The sequence below is a fragment of the Dendropsophus ebraccatus genome, chromosome 12, assembly GCF_027789765.1.
Source record: "Dendropsophus ebraccatus isolate aDenEbr1 chromosome 12, aDenEbr1.pat, whole genome shotgun sequence".
Classification (NCBI taxonomy): domain Eukaryota; kingdom Metazoa; phylum Chordata; class Amphibia; order Anura; family Hylidae; genus Dendropsophus; species Dendropsophus ebraccatus.
The window spans coordinates 67421970-67440891 of record NC_091465.1 but is presented as its reverse complement, the minus strand read 5'-3'; the positions used below and the strand labels follow the sequence as shown (position 1 = coordinate 67440891).

Sequence of the window (18922 nt, the reverse complement as noted above, 5' to 3'; positions counted from 1 at the left end):
ACTTTAGGATGCCCCTTTAAGGGAGGAAACCTCTTGTGTACCTTGAGGATACTAAATGGCTATCTTTGCATTATCTGTCTTAAGATAGTTATATTCTGCCAGATCAATCAGTTTTAATGTTTTCGCTCTATCCAAAAGTGTCAGTAACGCCTTGCTGAATACTTCAGTAGGGTCTGATTTAATTTTTTTTTTATTGCATTTGTTATCATCCAGTAATTTAAAGGGGTTGTCCGGGATTTGTCAATAAACTAGCATTGCATTGACCTCTGTGGGTGTTGCATATTCTACATACACTTCTATTTTTTATTTAGAGCGCTTACTGTGTTCTCAGACTTAGTCACATGACCACCCTGCCTGTCTTTTCTTTACTTCCTGTGAAATTCTGTTCCCTTTCTGTTTCCTGTTCCTGCCAGTGAGGGAACAGTGAGTCATCAGGTGGGTGGGGTTATGTATATATTTCTTTAGCCCCACCCCTTACATGTAACTAAAATCTGAGCCCAGAAGAAACTGCAGCAGTAAGGAGAGCATGACAGACTACAATCTCTGTACAGCACTGCAGCATAGGTTGGAGCTATAAACAGTAAATAAAGGAAGTATGAGGGGGTGATTTATCAAAACTTGTGCAGAGGAACAGGGAAGCAGTCACCCATAGCAACCTGTCAGATTCTAGGTTTCATTTTCCAAGGCCTTTTTTAAAAATGAAAGAAGCAATGTGATTGGTTGTTATGGGTAACTGCTCCTCTGCACAGACTTTGCTAAATCTTCCCCTATATTGTTACTATTGTAGTGTAAGGCTCCGTTCCCACTGAGCAAAGGTAGCGGAATTCCGCGACGGAATTGTCCGCCGCGGAATGCCGTTAGCCTCCCGCTCATAATGGGAGTCTATGGGAGGCGCGCGCTCCTGCCCTGTCCGCGCTGAAGAATGAACATGTTCATTCTTCAGCGCGTACAGAGCAGCAGCGCGCGCCTCCCATAGACTCCCATTATGAGCGGGAGGCTAACGGCATTCCGCGGCGGACAATTCCGTCGCGGAATTCCGCTAGCTTTGCTCAGTGGGAACGGGGCCTAAGGATGTACAGTGTTAGGGCAACGCTGCTGCTATGTGTGATATGGAGAGGAGAGAGGAGACTTCACCTCATGGCAGTCACCATGTCATCTATCAATCTATTGCTGAGGTAAACTTGTAACAGAATGCTGCCTCATTGAGACTCCGCCCACCTATATGTAATCCAGGACCACAACTCCTATCATGTACATGTGTGCTGGGGTTTGTAGTCCTACAACAGATAAAAGTGTGAAAAAACTAGTTGATTTGATAACATAACTAATTGGCAGACACTGAGCCACCATGCTGCTCAAAGGACACTTGTAGTAATACAGACATTACCTGCCTATGGGCAGAGTGGGCGGAGCTACAGGCTTGCAGAGCTGTGATGTCACTGCTGACCCCTTTGACCTGGAAGTTCTTTATGTAAACAAACACAAATCCAAAAATCAGCAACAGAGGAGGAGGCCCGGGGACACGGAGGTGAAAAAAGGTTAGAGAAAACCACTAAGAGAAAGGGACAGATTACATATTATTCACATTTCAAATAAGAAAAAAATGTTGGATAACCCCTTTAAGGCACATAGAGTCGTAATCCTCCCTGGTCATAACCACAATGTTACCCCCTTTAACACATGGTTTGATGAGGGAGGAATCACGCTCTAAAGATACTAGTGCCTGTCTCTCCCCCTCTGTAAGGTTTTGGGCTTGTACAGTTTTTTTCAATCTACGCAGGGCTTGAGTGACCATCTTGACAAATATTTCTATATGTCCATAGTCCCCAATAGGTGGAGTTCTTTTACTCTTAAGTTTAAGGGATGTGAACGGTCCTTCCCCCTCTTGTTGGTGTTCGCCAGTTCTAACATATCCCTAAACCTATGCAGGTCTTCCTCCTCTAAATCAAACTACGCACCTTCCTTTCTATGTTTAATCTCAAAAATATTTTTTTCCATTTCAAATTCCTTGCTAATATGTTTATATCACATACCCAGATGGTACATATGATAACTCCTTTGTTAGTAACTTCATTTCATCGTTAGAGAGTTGTTTGTTAAAGAGATTTATTATTTGTAATTCATCCACATCTACATGTTCTACTTTCTGTTACTCAGAGAAGAAAAGTATATGAATATTGAGACATGGATGGGGTTTCATCTGAAAAACCTTGTCCTCTCCCCCTTCCTCTTTCACGACCACGTCCTCTTATCTCCGATCTTCCTCCCCAGCTTGTATTACTGTCAGTCTCTGGTATCTCTGCCTCTGCAGATCATCTTTCGATTTCCCAGGACACAGGTACATTAGATTTTACAAATTCATATTCATTTCCCATTAAAATCTGACATCACTGTATTGATGCGTAGGCTCCTTAAGATGGGTCACAAATTTGGATAGCTCTTCCTCCAAATCTTTTTCTTTTTTGCTGAAACCCGATAAATGTTAGTTTGTTCTATTGCATTTTTTTTCATTATTGACTCAAGTTGTATTTTTTCTAACAGTATTTGCATCAATCTAAATGACCATTCAGTTGCCTCTTTTTCCCAGCGTTCTTCAATCTTTTCAGTCTTTAACATGGGGGCGGAGGTCAGAGGATTTCTCAGTCCTCTAGGAACAATACCATGCTCTATGTAGTGGTCCTTATATAGCTTGGTCAAGGATTTAAATGATGATTTGAGAGATAGGGTTTGGTTACTGAACTTTAGTTCTTTTTCAGAAAATACTTCTTTAGCATCCTCCAACCATTTAGTATTATCCACCTTACTGTTGAGGATTCCAATTCACAGGGGTATGATAGATAACTTATTTATTTATCTTCACTGAGTAGAAAAAAAGGCTTAAAATGTAACTTTTAATAAATCAAAAAAAAAAAAAAAGAGAAGAAAACCAAATACTAATACTTAAAGCGGCACTATCAGCAGGTTCTTTCCAGAGAACCTGCTGATATGACGCAGTAGCTGTGTACCTAAGTAGTACACAGCCACTACTTTCAGCACTCTCGCCCCCCGCAATGTTTGTAAAATCGCTAAATGCTTTTATGCAAATTACCTGCATAAGAGCATTTAGGGTGTTGCTCTGGGCCAGAGAACAACGCCGCGTCTTGCTCCCTCCCATCCCGCCCACTATACATATTCATATATGCATAGTGGGCTCTATAACTGAGGGGAGAACACTCAGTTAAAAGAAGATAAAGAAGAACTGAACAAAAGAATCCTCCTCAGCTCTAAAGGTATCAAGTTTAGATGTCAGGGCACTCACCATTTCTTGCCATCTTTATGCCACAAGTACCATAGTAAAAATTCAGCAAGATAAAATTATGTTGGGCAAGGACGCCATCACGGTCTGATCATGCACGCGTGATACAGCTTTGACAGCATGTACTGATGAGAGTTTGGTGTCCTTGTCTGACATGATTTTATCCTGATGAATTTTTACTATGCTACACATGGAATAAAGATTGTGCACAAGAAACATAAGTGCCCTCAACTCTTTTTTTCTATCATACACTTGTCACACATTACAAAGCTGTCTATAAATGAGGAGCACCTCGACTGAGCACCACTGATTAAGTCCATATAACAGGTAGTGCCGGTGGACATACTCTGTATTGAAGATTCTCAGAATGATAAAATGGTGCTAGAAACCGATAGACCTATACTTCACAGCACATTTAGGCATCTCATCCCAATGGGATGATAGTAAAAAATGTTACTTCATCCTGACTTGATCTTGTCTGACTTGGTTAAAACATTTGAAATTGTTCACTTGTCCTTGCCTTGCTTGTCCCTCTCCCATGGCCCTAGAAACAAATTAGCATATGAAGGCATGCAAGCTGCCCCCATTACAGTGCCCTGGAGCCTTATGCCCCTATTACACGAGTCGTTTGGAGGAGCAAAGGAGCGCTATTAGCGCTCGTTTGCTCCTCGTTCCCCGCTCGCTGCCGCCGCTATTCAACGCGGCGTCAGCGAGCGGGTGAGTGCGGGAGGGGCGGCGGGGTGCTGCTGGGGGGGCTGCCCGGGGGATCGCTGATTGTCCGGGCAGCCCATAGGATACAGCAGCGCCTCCTGCCGATGCTCCTATTCAACGGAGCGACGGCAGCAGATCACTGCTATATCAGTCGCTTGTTTTTCAACATGTTGAAAAACAAGCGACTGCAACGATCAGCCGACATGAACGATGTCGGCTGATCGTTGCACTCTATTCCACGGGACGAATATCGTTCGTAGCGGCCGATATCGGCCGAATACGAACGATAATTGCTCCTCTAAATGACCCGTGGAATAGGGCCTTTAGGTGGAGACACAAACCAAAAAAAAAATCCCAATGCACAATTCAATATATACAAACAAAAGGGAAAGCGTTTATAGGGAAAATATGAATGTTCTTTATTTATTGTTTAAAAAGATGTAAAAACACACAGGCACCAACACTGGGGTCCGTGTGATGTCACATGGAAAGAATTCATTACAAGACGGACACTTATGACCAAACAAATGCAAAAAATGGGATACCAAGACACCCCCAAATGAGTATATCTAGTGTAGTGATGTTACCATCATACAATGTTCCCCCCTACACATGGAATAAAAGTCAATAAGTATATATACAGTTAGGCTATGTTCACACAACATATTTTTTTTGTATTTCTACGGCCGTTGTTGCCGATTGCAACAACGGCCGTAGTTAATAGAAAAAATACGTTGGCTTGCTGTCTATGGGGTCCTGGCCAGAGCGTATACACGTGGTATATGCTCCAGCCGTTACCCCTAGCGGCGCTGCAAACATATGACAAGTCAGTTTTTGGCGTCCGCTTTTCAGTGAATAGAAGCCGCAGAAAGCTTAGTCAGTTCACACTATGAAGTGAGCGGCTCTGGACGCTTGCTTCATAGTGTTCTGTGGTGAGTCCTGATGCAGGTGCGCGCTGATGCACCCACATCAGAACTCTGCGGGCCGGTACTGCTGTACCGGCCGGAATGATCTTTTCAGAGACCGGCTGCTCCGTGACCCGGCCGGGTCAAAGAACGGCCAGTCTCTTACGCCATGTGAACATGGCCTCAAAGTGCAAGTGCTCAGACGATGTAACAGGGCTCAAATGGTTAATACAACCAATAGGCTGTAACTTGAGGGAGAAATACACATAAGTTATGCAACATCACAAGGACAGGGGGGCTGACAGTAAGGCACCAGTACGCCTATCACACATTCCCTACCACAAACCTGTGAACCAGAAATGGAGGGTCTCAGGTCCACAACCTGATGCACGTTTCACTACAATAGCTTCTTCTGGGGTAGCAATTGCAGCGAAACGTGCGTCGGGTTGTGGAGGGGGGGGGACATTGTATGATGGCAACATCACTACACTAGATATATTTATTTGGGATCCCATTTTTTGCATTCTTGTGGTCATAAGTGTCCATCTTGTAATGAATTCTTACCATGTGACATCACACTGATCCCAGTGTTGGTGCCTGTGTGAGTGTGTGTGTTTTTTTTTTATATATTTTTAAACAATAAATAAAGAACATTCATATTTTCCCTATAAATGTTTTCCCTTTTTTTTGTATATAAATAATGAAAAGGGGTTAAAAAAACATATTTTTATAACACTTCATGTCCCCATGCCACCTAAACGCTAATATATATATATACACTACCGTTCAAAAATTTGGGGTCATCCGAACAATTTTGTGTTTTCCATGAAAAGTCACACTTATTCACCACCATACGTTGTGAAATGAATATAAAATAGTCAAGACATTGACAAGGTTAGAAATAATGATTTGTATTTGAAATAACATTGTTCTTACATCACACTTTGCTTTCGTCAAAGAATCCTCCTTTTGCAGCAATTCCAGCATTGCACACCTTTGGCATTCTAGCTATTAATCTGTTGAGGTAAGCTGGAGACATTGCACCCCACGCTTCTAGAAGCAGCTCCCACAAGTTGGATTGGTTGGATGGGCACTTCTGGCGTACCATACGGTCAAGCTGCTCCCACAACAGCTCAATGGGGTTCAGATCTGGTGACTGCGCTGGCCACTCCATTACCTATGATAAAATACCAGCTGCTGCTTCTGCTGTAAATAGTTCTTCCACAATTTGGAGGTGTGTTTAGGCTCATTGTCCTGTTGTAGGATGAAATTGGCTCCAATCAAGCGCTGTCCACTGGGTATGGCATGGCGGTGCAAAATTGAGTGATAGCCTTCCTTATTCAGAATCCCTTTTACCCTGTACAAATCTCCCACCTTACCAGCACCAAAGCAACCCCAGACCATCACATTACCTCCACCATGCTTAACAGATGGCGTCAGGCATTCTTCCAGCATCTTTTCATTTGTTCGGCGTCTCACAAACGTTCTTCTTTGTGATCCAAACACCTCAAACTTGGATTCATCCGTCCACAACACTTTTTTCCAGTCTTCCTCTGTCCAATGTCTGTGTTCTTTTGCCCATCCCCCGGGAAGATCCCTACAATTGGTGCTGCGGAGCGAGCAAATCGGTTGCTAGGGGCAACGGTGTGCATCAACTTGGATACAGCTGCTTATGTTCTGGGTGAAGGCTGCTGCTTCACTCCCAAAACAGTCAAGCAACATGGAAGAGATGATGAAGCAGTTCATGCAAGCTCAGATAGCCGCTAACCTGCGCCATGAGCAAGCAATGGCTCAACAACAGAAACTCATTGAGCACCTGATAGCAAAGCAAGAGGCGCCTGCAGGTGCTAATCCATAGCCGGTGGCAGCAGCCGCTCCAGAGACTTTTTCTGTGAGAAGAGCTGTACAGCGTGCGCTGCAAAAGATGACTGCTGATGACGATGTTTAGGCCTACTTAACTGTCTTAACTGAAGTTACCATCCACTGAGTGGGCAGAGGTCATTGCCCTCTATTTAAAAGGCGAACCTCAAAAGGCCTATTATGACCTCAGTGAGCAAGATGTCAAGAAATATCCTCGGCTAAGAGCAGAGATACTTGCCCGACTAGGAGTTACTGCTGCTGTCCGTGCCCGGAGAGTCTGCAACTGGAGCTACAGTCTGGACAAATCAGCGAGGTCCCAGATGTATGACCTGATCCATTTGGCAAGAAAGTGGTTGGAGCCAGACACCTCTACTCCTGCCCAGATCCTAGAGAGGCTTGTGATGGTTCGGTACCTACGAGCACTCCCTGCTGATCTGCAACGCTTGGTGGGACAAGGTGACCCTAAGAGTGCCGACGAACTTGTCAACCTTGTGGAGAGGTTCCAGGCGACTGAGGAATACCTCCGTGATGTTCCTGCAGCACCTTCGCCTCCCCGGAATGCCAGATCTGTGCCATCAGCTGGTAAGAGACTTCCATCTAGTGGGGGAGTGTGGAGGGGTGCTGATAGAGGGAAGAGCGCTCAGGGGCAAAAGACTGGTGATTGTCCCAGGTGGCTAAATGGCCCTAAAAAGGACTCCCTGCCAGGAGACCAGGCCCTATCCAGTGCTGGAGATGCCACGAGGCGGGACATATGTTTGCCCATTGCCCCCTTACCAATGAGCCCATGGAGTGTGACGCTAGCCGGCGTCAGTCGCTATTTGCGGAACTGTCTTTTGTTGCAGTCAATGGACTAGAGACTGAACCGCAAGTCTGCAACATTACGGTCAATGACTTCCCTGTTAAGGCGTTGCTGGACTCAGGAAGCCTTGTCACCTTGGTGCATGCCAGTCTGGTGGCTGAGGACTTTGTGTCAAACAAACATATGAGTGGTGTGCATACATGGTGATACAAAGGTTTACCCTATAGTACTGGCTAATGTCGGGACTGAACTAGGCGCTGTACAATATGAAGTGGGTGTGGTTACAAACCTCATGCATAATGTAATATTGGGGCGTGATTTTCCCTTGTTCTGGGCTTTATGGGGAAAAAGAAAATCCCCTGAAAGGAGTGAGGATACCCCTAAGTCTAATGCATTACCCACGGTAAATGATAAAAATGTACAGGATGAAAATGATGCTTTTCCTTTGCTGGTCCTGGCTGGTGAGGAAGAGGCTCCTCCTACTGAGCAGAATGTTCCAGACTTAGAGGTGTCTAGGGATAATTTTGGTACTGCACAGTTGCAGGACCCCACTCTCAAAAATGCGAGAGAGCGGGTTGCTGTTATGAATGGGGTACCTCAGGAACCAGATGCTGAAAAAAGATTTCCACATTTTTCTGTGACTAACAATCTCTACTATAGAGTCACTAGGATTAATGACGAGGTGGTGGAACAGCTTCTGGTTCCTAAGCCGTACCGGCGTCAGGTATTGGACATGGCCCATAATCATGTTCTTGGGGGCCACTTGGGGATTGACAAAACGCAGGAGAGAGTCCTCCAGAGGTTTTATTGGCCTGCGATTTATGATTACATTAAAAAGTATTGCGAGTCCTGCCCCACATGTCAGCTTAGCGCCCCAGTGTCACATTTCCGCAGTCCTTTGGTCTCGCTCCCCATCATAGAGGTACCTTTTGATCGCATTGCAATGGACTTAGTGGGTCCCATTGTAAAGTCGGCAAGGGGACACCAGTACATTTTGGTTGTCTTAGATTATGCGACCCACTATCCTGAGGCTATCCCCTTAAGAAACACTGCATCTAAAACAATTGCACGTGAATTGTTTTATATGTTTTCCAGGGTGGGGATCCCCAAAGAAATCTTGACTGACCAAGGTACCCCATTTATGTCAAAGGTGATGAAGGATCTATGCAAACTGTTTAAAATCTCACACCTACGTACCTTTGTATATCATCCCCAGACAGATGGATTAGTGGAGAGGTTTAATAAAACCCTGAAACATATGTTAAAGAAAGTGGTGGGAAAAGATGGTCGTGATTGGGATCACTTACTACCTTACCTGATGTTTGCTATTAGGGAAGTGCCCCAATCATCCACAGGGTTCTCTCCCTTCGAGTTGGTCTATGGTCGTCACCCGGGTTTGCTGGATATAGCGAAAGAGACCTGAGAAAGTGAGTCCACCCCATACAAGAGTGTTATTGAGCATGTAGCACAGATGCAGGACCGTATAGCCACTGTAATGCCCTAGTAAGGGAACACCTCCAGAGGGCGCAAGAGGGCCAAAGCAGAATTTACAATCGTTCTGCAAGAATCAGGACATTCAGCCCAGGTGACCGGGTACTCATACTTGTTCCCACTGTAGAAAGTAAATTCTTAGCGAAGTGGCAGGGTCCCTATGAAATTGTAGAGAAGGTCAGAGAGGTCAACTACAAGGTACACCAACCCGGTAGAAGGAAGCCTTTCCAAGTTTATCACATAAACTTGATCAAGCCCTGGAAAGACAGGAAATCCTTGGTAGCGACAAACCCTTTTAATCATTTGTCACAACCAATCCCTCTGGTCAAGACTAGTGACACCCTATCAGTGTCACAGAAGCAGGAAGCTAAGGAGTTCTTGCAGAAAAACAGGGACAAGTTTTCTGACCTCCCAGGGCGTACGCATCTCATTCGTCATCATATTGAAACTGAGCCTAGAAGCAGAGTAAACCTCAAGCCCTATAGGATACCAGAAGCAAGTAGGGAGGCGGTATCGTCCGAGGTAAAACGTATGCTTGACCTAGGAGTCATTGAGGTGTCACAGAGCGAGTGGTCCAGCCCGATTGTGCTAATCCCAAAGCCCAATGGAACTTGGAGGTTCTGTAATGATTTCAGAAAATTAAATGAGATCTCCAAGTTCGATGCTTACCCCATGCCCAGGGTAGATGAGTTGATAGAAAGGATGGGTAATGCCAGGTACATAACCACCCTCGATCTCACTTAGGGCTACTGGCAGATCTCCCTCACTCCTGAGGCTAAAAAGAAGACTGCATTCTCCACCCCTGATGGACTCTTCCAGTATGTAGTAATGCCATTCGGGTTACATGGAGCCCCGGCCACTTTTCAGAGGTTGATGGACTTGATTCTGCGACCACATCGTGATTACTCCGCTGCCTACCTGATGTGGTCATTTTTAGCCCGGATTGGGAAAGTCACCTCTGTAAGGTACAGGCTGTGTTAGATGCCATAAGTGATGCGGGGTTAACCATCAATGCAGAGAAGTGTGCACTAGCCTTAGAGGAGGCCAAATACCTGGGATACATTATTGGGAGGGGGTTAGTGAAACCACAACTAAATAAAATTGAGGCAATACAGAATTGGCCTAAACCCCTCACAAAGAAACAGGTCAGAGTTTTCCTGGGTATTACGGGCTATTACCGAAGGTTTGTGCCGAATTTCGCCTCAATTGCAGCCCCACTAACTGACCTGACAAAGGGTGCGAAGTCCGCAATGGTGACATGGACTCCAGAGGCCGAGAAGGCTTTTCAAAGCCTTAAGTCTGCCTTGTGCCAACAACCGGTGCTAGTTACCCCTGACTTTAGGCGAGAATTTCTAGTACAAACAGATGCCTCTAACACAGGGTTAGGTGCCGTCCTCTCACAGGTCGTGAATGGCGAGGAGCACCCAGTGATGTACTTGAGCAGAAAGCTATCCCCGGCCGAGAAAAACTACGGCTTTGTTGAGCGAGAATGTCTGGCAGTGAAGTGGGCCCTAGAATCCCTTAGGTATTACTTGCTAGTAACATGGATGAAGCTTAATAAGGAGAAAAATGCAAGGGTGACTAGATGGTTTCTGTCCCTACAAAACTTTAATTTTACGGTGGAACACAGGCCAGGAAAGTTACAGGCAAATGCTGACGCCCTATCAAGGGTACACTGTCTGTGGGGACAAAACACTCAGCCCTCCGGTCTGAAAAAGAGGGGGGGATATGTAGACATATCACTGGAAAAGTGTTCGAGGGGAGGTACATCTCACCTAGGTTACTGCATAGTGTGAGATGGTGAGTCCAGGAGAGATCTGTTACTCAGCAGTGTTATGCTGCTGAGTTGTTGTTCTTTTTTCCGGGCCTGGACTTACTGGAATGGCGGGTAGGTTGGTAGTGGGACTTGCCATTCCCTTCCCCCCGATCCAGTTCGGGTATTGCCATCAGGTGAGCATTCAGCCTAAGAAGGCAAAAGGTTGCACAGAGTGCAGAAAATGGCTCTCAGCCAGGAGTGAACAGCCTGCATGCTGTGTTTGCTGGGAGCAAGGAATACTGCCGCTGCTGGGGCTTATTCATACCCTGCGATACCGCTTATCGAAGTGTCAGATAGGTGACCTGTTTGTTATTAAGTGCCCAGATGGGCAGGACCTTTTTGTTTTGTTTTGTTCTTAAAAGCACGGTGTGGCTATATTTCTGTTGTGGTGGACTGTTTATGCTACAAATAAACACCAAGCTGTTTTTATAAGTCCAAGTTTGCTGTTTGAACTGTGTCCAAACACACCATCCCCCGGGAATATCCCTACAACACCTATGTAGATATTGCACCAAAAACCAGACATTTGCAGCTAGAATAGTCATTTACCACATTAGCAATGTATAGAGTGTATTTCTTTAAAGTTAGCACTAGTTTAAAGTCATTGAAAAGTACAGTGCTTTTCCATCAAAAATAAGGACATTTCAATGTGACCCCAAACTTTTGAACGGTAGTGTATATATATATCAACAATTCACCAGGGACCACAATGGAAATCTTCAACCAGGAGCACTGTTAGGAGCCCTTCTCTGCCCCTACAGCGTCATCCGGCCAATCGCCTCAACTGATAATCAATGGAGCTGGTGGGCCAGATGACGTTGTGGGGACGGGGCAGTGCTCCTAACAGTGCTCCCGGCTGAAGTTTTAGCTGACTAAAAGCATGGGACCGGCACAGAGGAGGAAGGTAAAACACATACCTTCCTCCTTAGATTTGTCTAACCTGCTGATAGTTCCTCTCTAAGCCCAGTGCAAAAAATGCCCCCCCCCCCCCCCCCCCCCAAAAAAAAAAGTGCAACAAGTAACAAATATGTAAAACACAAGAAATACTTAGAAAGTCAGTCAGGAATACTCTGTCAGGAAGCCTTTGAGCAGTCGTCTTCCACCTAAACCTCTGTATACTTCCATTGCAGTGTTCTGTGCTTACATGCACTGAGGTTATACGCCCTCTGTACATATATGCATTTCTGTTTGTCAGTTATGTACGAAACCTCCAGAAAGCCCTTCAAACCCTTTGATTCCCATGAACAGGTATCTAGCAGTGGTCAGACTATGCCATACTCATGCATCAATAGAGAAAGCAACTTGTTCTGGAGCAACTGATGTGGCCTCAGCCTTGAATCAGACTAATTCCTTTGTAAAGCACAAAGGTGATGGCTCTGCGGCCGAGCTGTGGATACACCCTGTCTTCATAGATATTGATCCCTCGACGAGGCATCATCTAGGTATCTTACTGCGCTGTTTCTTTTTCTCCAACTACTACAAGGCATCATCTTGGATCTAGTTCCACACCCCCCCCCCCCCCCCCCCATTACAATATAGAAGCTATACAATGATCTGTCTATTATGCTTATAGACAGTCCACGGACCAGAGCTAGGGAATAGGGAAGTCAATTTAAGGATTTATCCATGGAACAAATACAAATGCACCTGGATAGTTATCATATACATAAAATTGTAAGAGTGACTTTTCCTACAAGACCATTTACATTTCCTAAGACCCCCTTTATACGGCTGTGTCAGTTTTACTGTCAGGAAATCCTAATCAGGAGGCCTCAAAAAAGCATCAGGATTTCCTCAGAGTAGTCAGTTTTTACCTTCAGGAAAACATCAGCCATTGCCTTCAGGATTTCCTGATACAACACACATGAAGGTTGAAAAGGAAAGGAGGCATAGAGAAGAGACCACAATGAAGGCAGGAGGGGGGCATAGGGAAGGGGGCCACAAGGAAGGAGGGGGGGGGGGAGGCAGGGGCCACAAGGGGGGGATACAGCAATGGTCACAACAAGATAGAAAGAGGGGGGCGAAACATGTAATACATAAAAAAGTGATCACAAAAAAGCAAGAAATACAATCAAAGTGGTCTGTTTCTTTACCTTCATACTTACCATACGTGCTGGAATATGCTAGCTCTATATAAATAAAATTCTTCTTATTAAACTTCCTCATATGGAATTAGCAACCTGCAATCTGTGCAAACCCACACCAATCTGCCTGTTTTCTGAGCTGTAATGCTGTCTGAGCTAGCCTAGTATACTGTATACTGTATACCAGCACAAAGCAGTACCAAAGCGCCATCTACTGATCATTTGAGCATAGTGCATTGCCAGTATGTTCACAGACGTACTTTGGCTTTAAAAAAAAAAAAATCTTTTAAGAAGGTTTCACCATCAGCACAGACAGGGATTCTTTACTGTAAGAGTAGTGAGACTAGGGAACGCTCTGCCACATGATGTTGTTATGGCTGACTCGATAAACAAAGAAGAAAGGCCTGGATGCTTTTTTGTTTTTCTTTAAATAAAATATTACAAGTTATGGACATTAGATTACATGTGATAGAACGTTGATCCAGCGATTTATTTGATTGCCATTGGTGTGGGGAAGGAATTTTTCTCCTTTTGATGGGGCAATTGACATCTGCCTCTTAAGTAGAAATGAGCGAAGAGAATATGGTGAATGAAGATTTACTATGAATTGTGCAGTCAATTCACTTTTTTCTGCAAAGCAAATTCACTTGGATTTAAGAAAATTTGTTAAAAAATGGCGGCCGCACATCCTGTATGGAGCGTCACTGGGCGGCAGAAAGGGATTAACCATAATCCCTAGTGTCCGTCCAATCAGCTGCATGCCCCTCTGTGATGTCAGCACCTCCCCCTCTATATAAGGCGGAGGTGGCAGTAAGGGAGGCGGTAACATCGGTAAAGGCGATAACAGAGGTGGCCAGTCGGCTGTGTGTGTAGGAGAGAGCAGGATGGCAGCAGGCACTTAGAGCAGAGCAGGGAGAGACTAATAGAGGAGCGATATAGGGACAGAGAGGAGAGGAATGGTGGAAATTGGGTGAGTAACTGGCTGATTGACATTTTTTTTAAATTGTCATTTTCTGATTTTTGACACTTTTACAACAACATGCTTTAACAAATTCACCCTTCTGTAATAGTCCCAGTATTGTAGCTACTATAGTTTTGGCTGTTTTAATGAAGTTTTGTTAAGAATCGATTCACAAATATTAATGAATTTGACCGAAATTCACTAACATGAAACAATTTTCCGGCTGCTTCACTCATCTCTACTCATAAGGGGGTTTTGCCTTTGTCTGGTTCAACGCCAGTGGCATAGCTACAGGGGTTGCAGCGGTCACACAGACCCATGGATGCACGCAGTTGCTTAACAGCAAGCTGAGTGGGGGTTCCGCCCACGTCCCACCCGTTTTCCCTGGCCACAGCTGAAGCCTAGTGGGCGGTGCTTGTGTGCTGTGTCCTGGGTGTGTGTGGTGGTCCGTTTGTGTGCTAGTGCCATACTCTATCGGGCCCACCTCCTGGAGTGGTATGCTGTTACTGGTCAAGAGGGGGCCCCAAGTTGACCTTTCGCACCAGGGCCCATAACATTTTAGCTACGCCCCTGTTCAACGCAGTAGAGTTCCTATAGGTTATACTTGATGAACTCTTGTTTTTGTTCAAGCTTTTAACTATGTAACTCACATAAAATGTTACCTTTCATGGGGCTCCCTACATTGTAGGGAGAGGAGCCTGTGCTCTCTCCCAACTGGCTAGCTCCTCAAGGCTTGCCATCTAATCACACCTAACTTTCCACTCAGACAAAGAAGGTGGTTCAACTGAATTCCAGCGGTGGGGTATAAGCAGCTTGCCTGCCGTAAGGAGAAAAGTAGTTAAGTCTTTGCGCCATAGGGTAAAATCTTTTGAAGGGAGCCATAAAAGTATGAGAGTAAAAGTAAGATCTATGGCCTTGTTCACTACCTGGTCTATGACTCCCTTAACCGCAGCCCAGTCCGGCTTTATAGATGGGCAATCGCACCAAAGCCAGGAGCTTGGTGGCATTGCTAACATTAGTAGTTAAACCAGCTCTTAACAGAAAAGATGCCATTTTATACCATTGAGAATACAGTTTGTAAGAGCTCTCCTAGATTTTAACAGGAGGAGAATAAAAACTCCACATTTATTAAAATCTGACACAACGCATTTTGGGTCTCTTTCTCAAGTGTCTAGACACAGTAGGGGGTAAGGTTCCCCCTCTTTTCCAGCCATGTAACAAAAACAAATACAGCAGCCTAGTAATACTAGGGTGAGAAGGGTGGTCCTCCCCAGCCTAATAATACCAGCCTTCTGCGGCCCAGTCCAGGAGTGCTATTTTTTTGAAGGTTACAAGACTACTGGTACATGGCTATTCCCAGTACCCCTGTGGTGTGTACCGGGGCAATAATGGGGGTAAGTGTTAGCCTTTTTATGGCCTAACACTAATCGCTGAGTTAGTAATGGATGCCATCTATCAGAAAACTTCCACTACTAAGCCTGTAAAGTGCATAAAAAAAGACAATACAGGCTAGAATTTTTTTAATTACATTTAAAAAAAAACAACCCTTGTTGACCATTTTATTAAAAATAAAAATCCACTGGTCATCATCGTAGTCCACCAAATCCAACATAGTCCTCATATGTTGTGCTGAGCGTGCTGCATCCATCTAATATCCCCACTTGATTACTTTTGGGCAGGAATAACAGTCTTCACTTAACTCCTAGGAGGTTACAGTGATGGGGGGAAGTATTCATACTTACTCTCCTGTCTCTGTCTTCTTATAAAGCTGAATATGCAAGATCTGTTTGTGCAGTGTCTGCTCAGCCAATAGCAGTCACTGATTGGCTGAGCACCGACTGCAAGCGTCTATCCAAACACAGCAAGCGCAAGGGTTGTGGCTCTCCCGTCAAGCAACAATGTCTTCAAGCCCTGCATCCTCCAATCATTCTGGAGGAGGTGGGGCCTGAAGATGCACAGCGGCTGGACAGGAGAGCCGGAAGAACAGGAAGCTGAATCACAGCAGTAGTGGTAAGTATGTACTGCTCTGTGATATGGAAACTGACAGCACAGGTATATGTATATCCGTGCTGTCAGTTTCCCGGCTGCATGAACCTTGTTAAGATCATTCAAGCAGCCCAGGCCCCTCGATTTGTTGTTCCTTGTAAAGGTACTGCAAATGAGCGCCAATCTCACTCATCTGCAACAAACTGTGGCGTCTAAAAGGGCTCTTAGTAAATGTAATGGGTGAGCCTCTGGGGGCCTCTTTGTGTTTCACTCGTGTGTTAAGGCTATTGTTATGCCTGCTGTCAGGGCCGTTTCTAGGTAATTTGAACTACAGGGCGAATCTTGCTAAAAGCGCGCCCCCCCCCCCCCCCAAAGTGATGTTGGGGGGGTTTGTTACTAAGAAGAAACAGTGTGTGTATTATGGCATAGAGCAGTGTTATTCAATCCTTTTCAATTTGGGGCAAAAAAAAGTCATTCAGTGACTCACAGGTGACGTCTTCTTCTGAGGTGTCACTTTCCTTTCCCTCTCCATCTAGCCCAGACCACCATGATGATTTCTTGCAGCTACAATTCGTCTCTTCTGAACCTGCCAGACAAAGATTTTAGGCTCTGCAATTTTACAACTTTACTTTACTTTTTTGTGTCATGTGCAGTAAAGTCAGTAGCTATGTGGGTTGCCCCCTGTATGTAGCATCCCCTGCTACCTGCTTTGCCTCCATATAGTAATAATCCCCCCTGTGCTGTCTCCACAGTAATAATCCCCCCTGTGCTCGCCCCCTCAGTAATAATCCACCCTGTGCTCTGTCCCCACAGTAATAATCCCCCCTGTGCTCTGTCCCCACAGTAATAATCCCCCCCTGTGCTCGCCCCCCCAGTAATAATCCCCCCTGTGCTCTGTCCCCACAGTAATAATCCCCCCTGTGCTGTCTCCACAGTAATAATCCCCCCTGTGCTCGCCCCCTCAGTAATAATCCCCCCTGTGCTCTGTCCCCACAGTAATAATCCCCCCTGTGCTCTGTTCCCACAGTAATAATCCCCCCTGTGCTCTGTCCCCACAGTAATAATCCCCCCTGTGCTCTGTCCCCACAGTAATAATCCCCCCTGTGCTCTGTCCCCACAGTAATAATCCCCCCTGTGCTCTGTCCCCACAGTAATAATCCCCCCTGTGCTTGACCCCCACCAGTAATAATCCCCCCGGTGCTCGCCCCCCACAGTAATAATCCACCCTGTGCTCTCCCCCCAGTAATAATCCCCCCTGTGCTCTGTCCCCACAGTAATAATCCCCCCTGTGCTTGACCCCCACCAGTAATAATCCCCCCGGTGCTCGCCCCCCACAGTAATAATCCACCCTGTGCTCTCCCCCAGTAATAATCCCCCCTGTGCTCTGTCCCCACAGTAATAATCCCCGCTGTGCGCTCTACACACAGTAATAATCCCCCCTGTGCCTGCCCCCCCCGGTAATAATCCCCCCTGTGTCTGCCCCCCACAGTAATAATCGTCTCCCTGCTCTGCTCCCCATAGTAAAAATCCCCCCCATGCTGTCCTCATATTAATAACCCCCCCCCTGGTCTGCCCCATAGTAATAATAGTAATAATCTCCCCCTGTGCTCTAACCGACCCCCCCGCCCCCGCCACCCCAATTACCAAACACACACACACACAAAAAAAACAAACAACCTTATACTCACCTTAATACATAGATCGGGTCCCTGTCTCCTCTCCTCCTCCAGCCTGCGAGGAGCAGGCAGGCCGCTGCCGCCCCCGCACACATCCTCTTCCTTCAGGCGCAGTAATATGACGTCACTGCGCCTACTTGAGGAAGAAGATGTGTGAGGGAGCAGCAGTCGCCGGCCAGGTGATGAGCGCCCGGCTCGGCCGAGCCGAGCTCGGTCCGAGAGGGGCGGAGCTTCGGTCCGGCGGGTGGTCGGGCATTCGGGGCGGGTGGACTGACGGTGCGTGCCGATAAGTGACGTCCTGGGGGTGCCACCAGCGCCCCCAAGCTGTCGGCGCCCCGTGCGGTCGCCCGGCCCGCCCCTAGAAACGGCCCTGCCTGCTGTTTACCCCAATGATCAGTAACCTCCGTAAGTGTTGAGGGTCACTTAGGCACTTGTCATGGTAGCAGACCCACCAGGGTAGTTGGTATAGTTGGGGAAATAACCCAAATATCAGGAGGTGTGTGTGGGTGCAGGTGCTGACAAATTAGACCAGAGTCCTGTGCGCTTAGTAAAAACACTTAAATAACACTTTACTGAAGTAAGATTTAAGTTTAACAGTACACGTTATACAGTAATGCAAATCTTCACACACAACATTAGTGCTGACACAGAAGTAACCAGAGCATGTGGAAGTAGAAGGTGCTTTATAGAGAAAGAAGAAGAGAAGAGGAGTTGCCAGAGGAGCCCTGCCCAATGATGTGAATGTGCTCTGTCGGAACAGGTGTATAGGTAGAGAAGTAAGAAGATACTCGTACTCATGCATGCCAGTAGTGGCTCTGAAGCGCCTTATGCCCTCTAGTTGCGAGATACCCATCCTAGGTGAGTAATACGAGCCCCAGTCGTCAGTTATCTGGGTTGAGCAGGCTTTCGAGGTGCAGTAGGATACGTAGACCTTGCACTGTAGCTTTGTCCTACTGGGGTCAGTTCCTCTTGCTTCAGGCCTGCACTTTTTAGAGAGGTTGCTGGCATGGCAAGAGTTATTCCTAGGTGGCTTCTCTCCCGTAAGGTGAGCTTAGCACTGCTTATTGGTTTTAATATTCAGCAGGAGAACTTTGTAAGGAAATAGTCTCTCACACATCCATCCGCTTGGACTTCCAAGTATTAACTCCCCGAACTTCCTCCCATTAAGAACTAATTCCTCCTACAGGGGCCTAATACTAAATCCTTGTGTGTGTGTATGTGTCACTTCTCTAGGCAGATAGCAGAATATGCCAGCCCATAGAATGGTGTCTATAGAGCCGGCGGAAGGGCGCGTGGACAGACAGCGGAATTCCGCGGACATTATCCGCGAGAATTCCT

At 46.0% G+C, this 18922-nt stretch overlaps 1 protein-coding gene across 1 annotated transcript in view; it reads left to right on the top strand.

The window, feature by feature from the left end:
- The first annotated feature begins 1131 nt into the window (after nt 1-1131).
- The window catches only part of LOC138769430 (galactoside alpha-(1,2)-fucosyltransferase 2-like), a 44671-nt gene continuing 26880 nt past the window's right edge, over nt 1132-18922 (top strand). The window contains exon 1 of the mRNA XM_069947908.1: nt 1132-1175. The gene's annotated coding sequence lies outside the window, so the exon portion shown is untranslated. The remainder of the gene's footprint in view (nt 1176-18922) is intronic.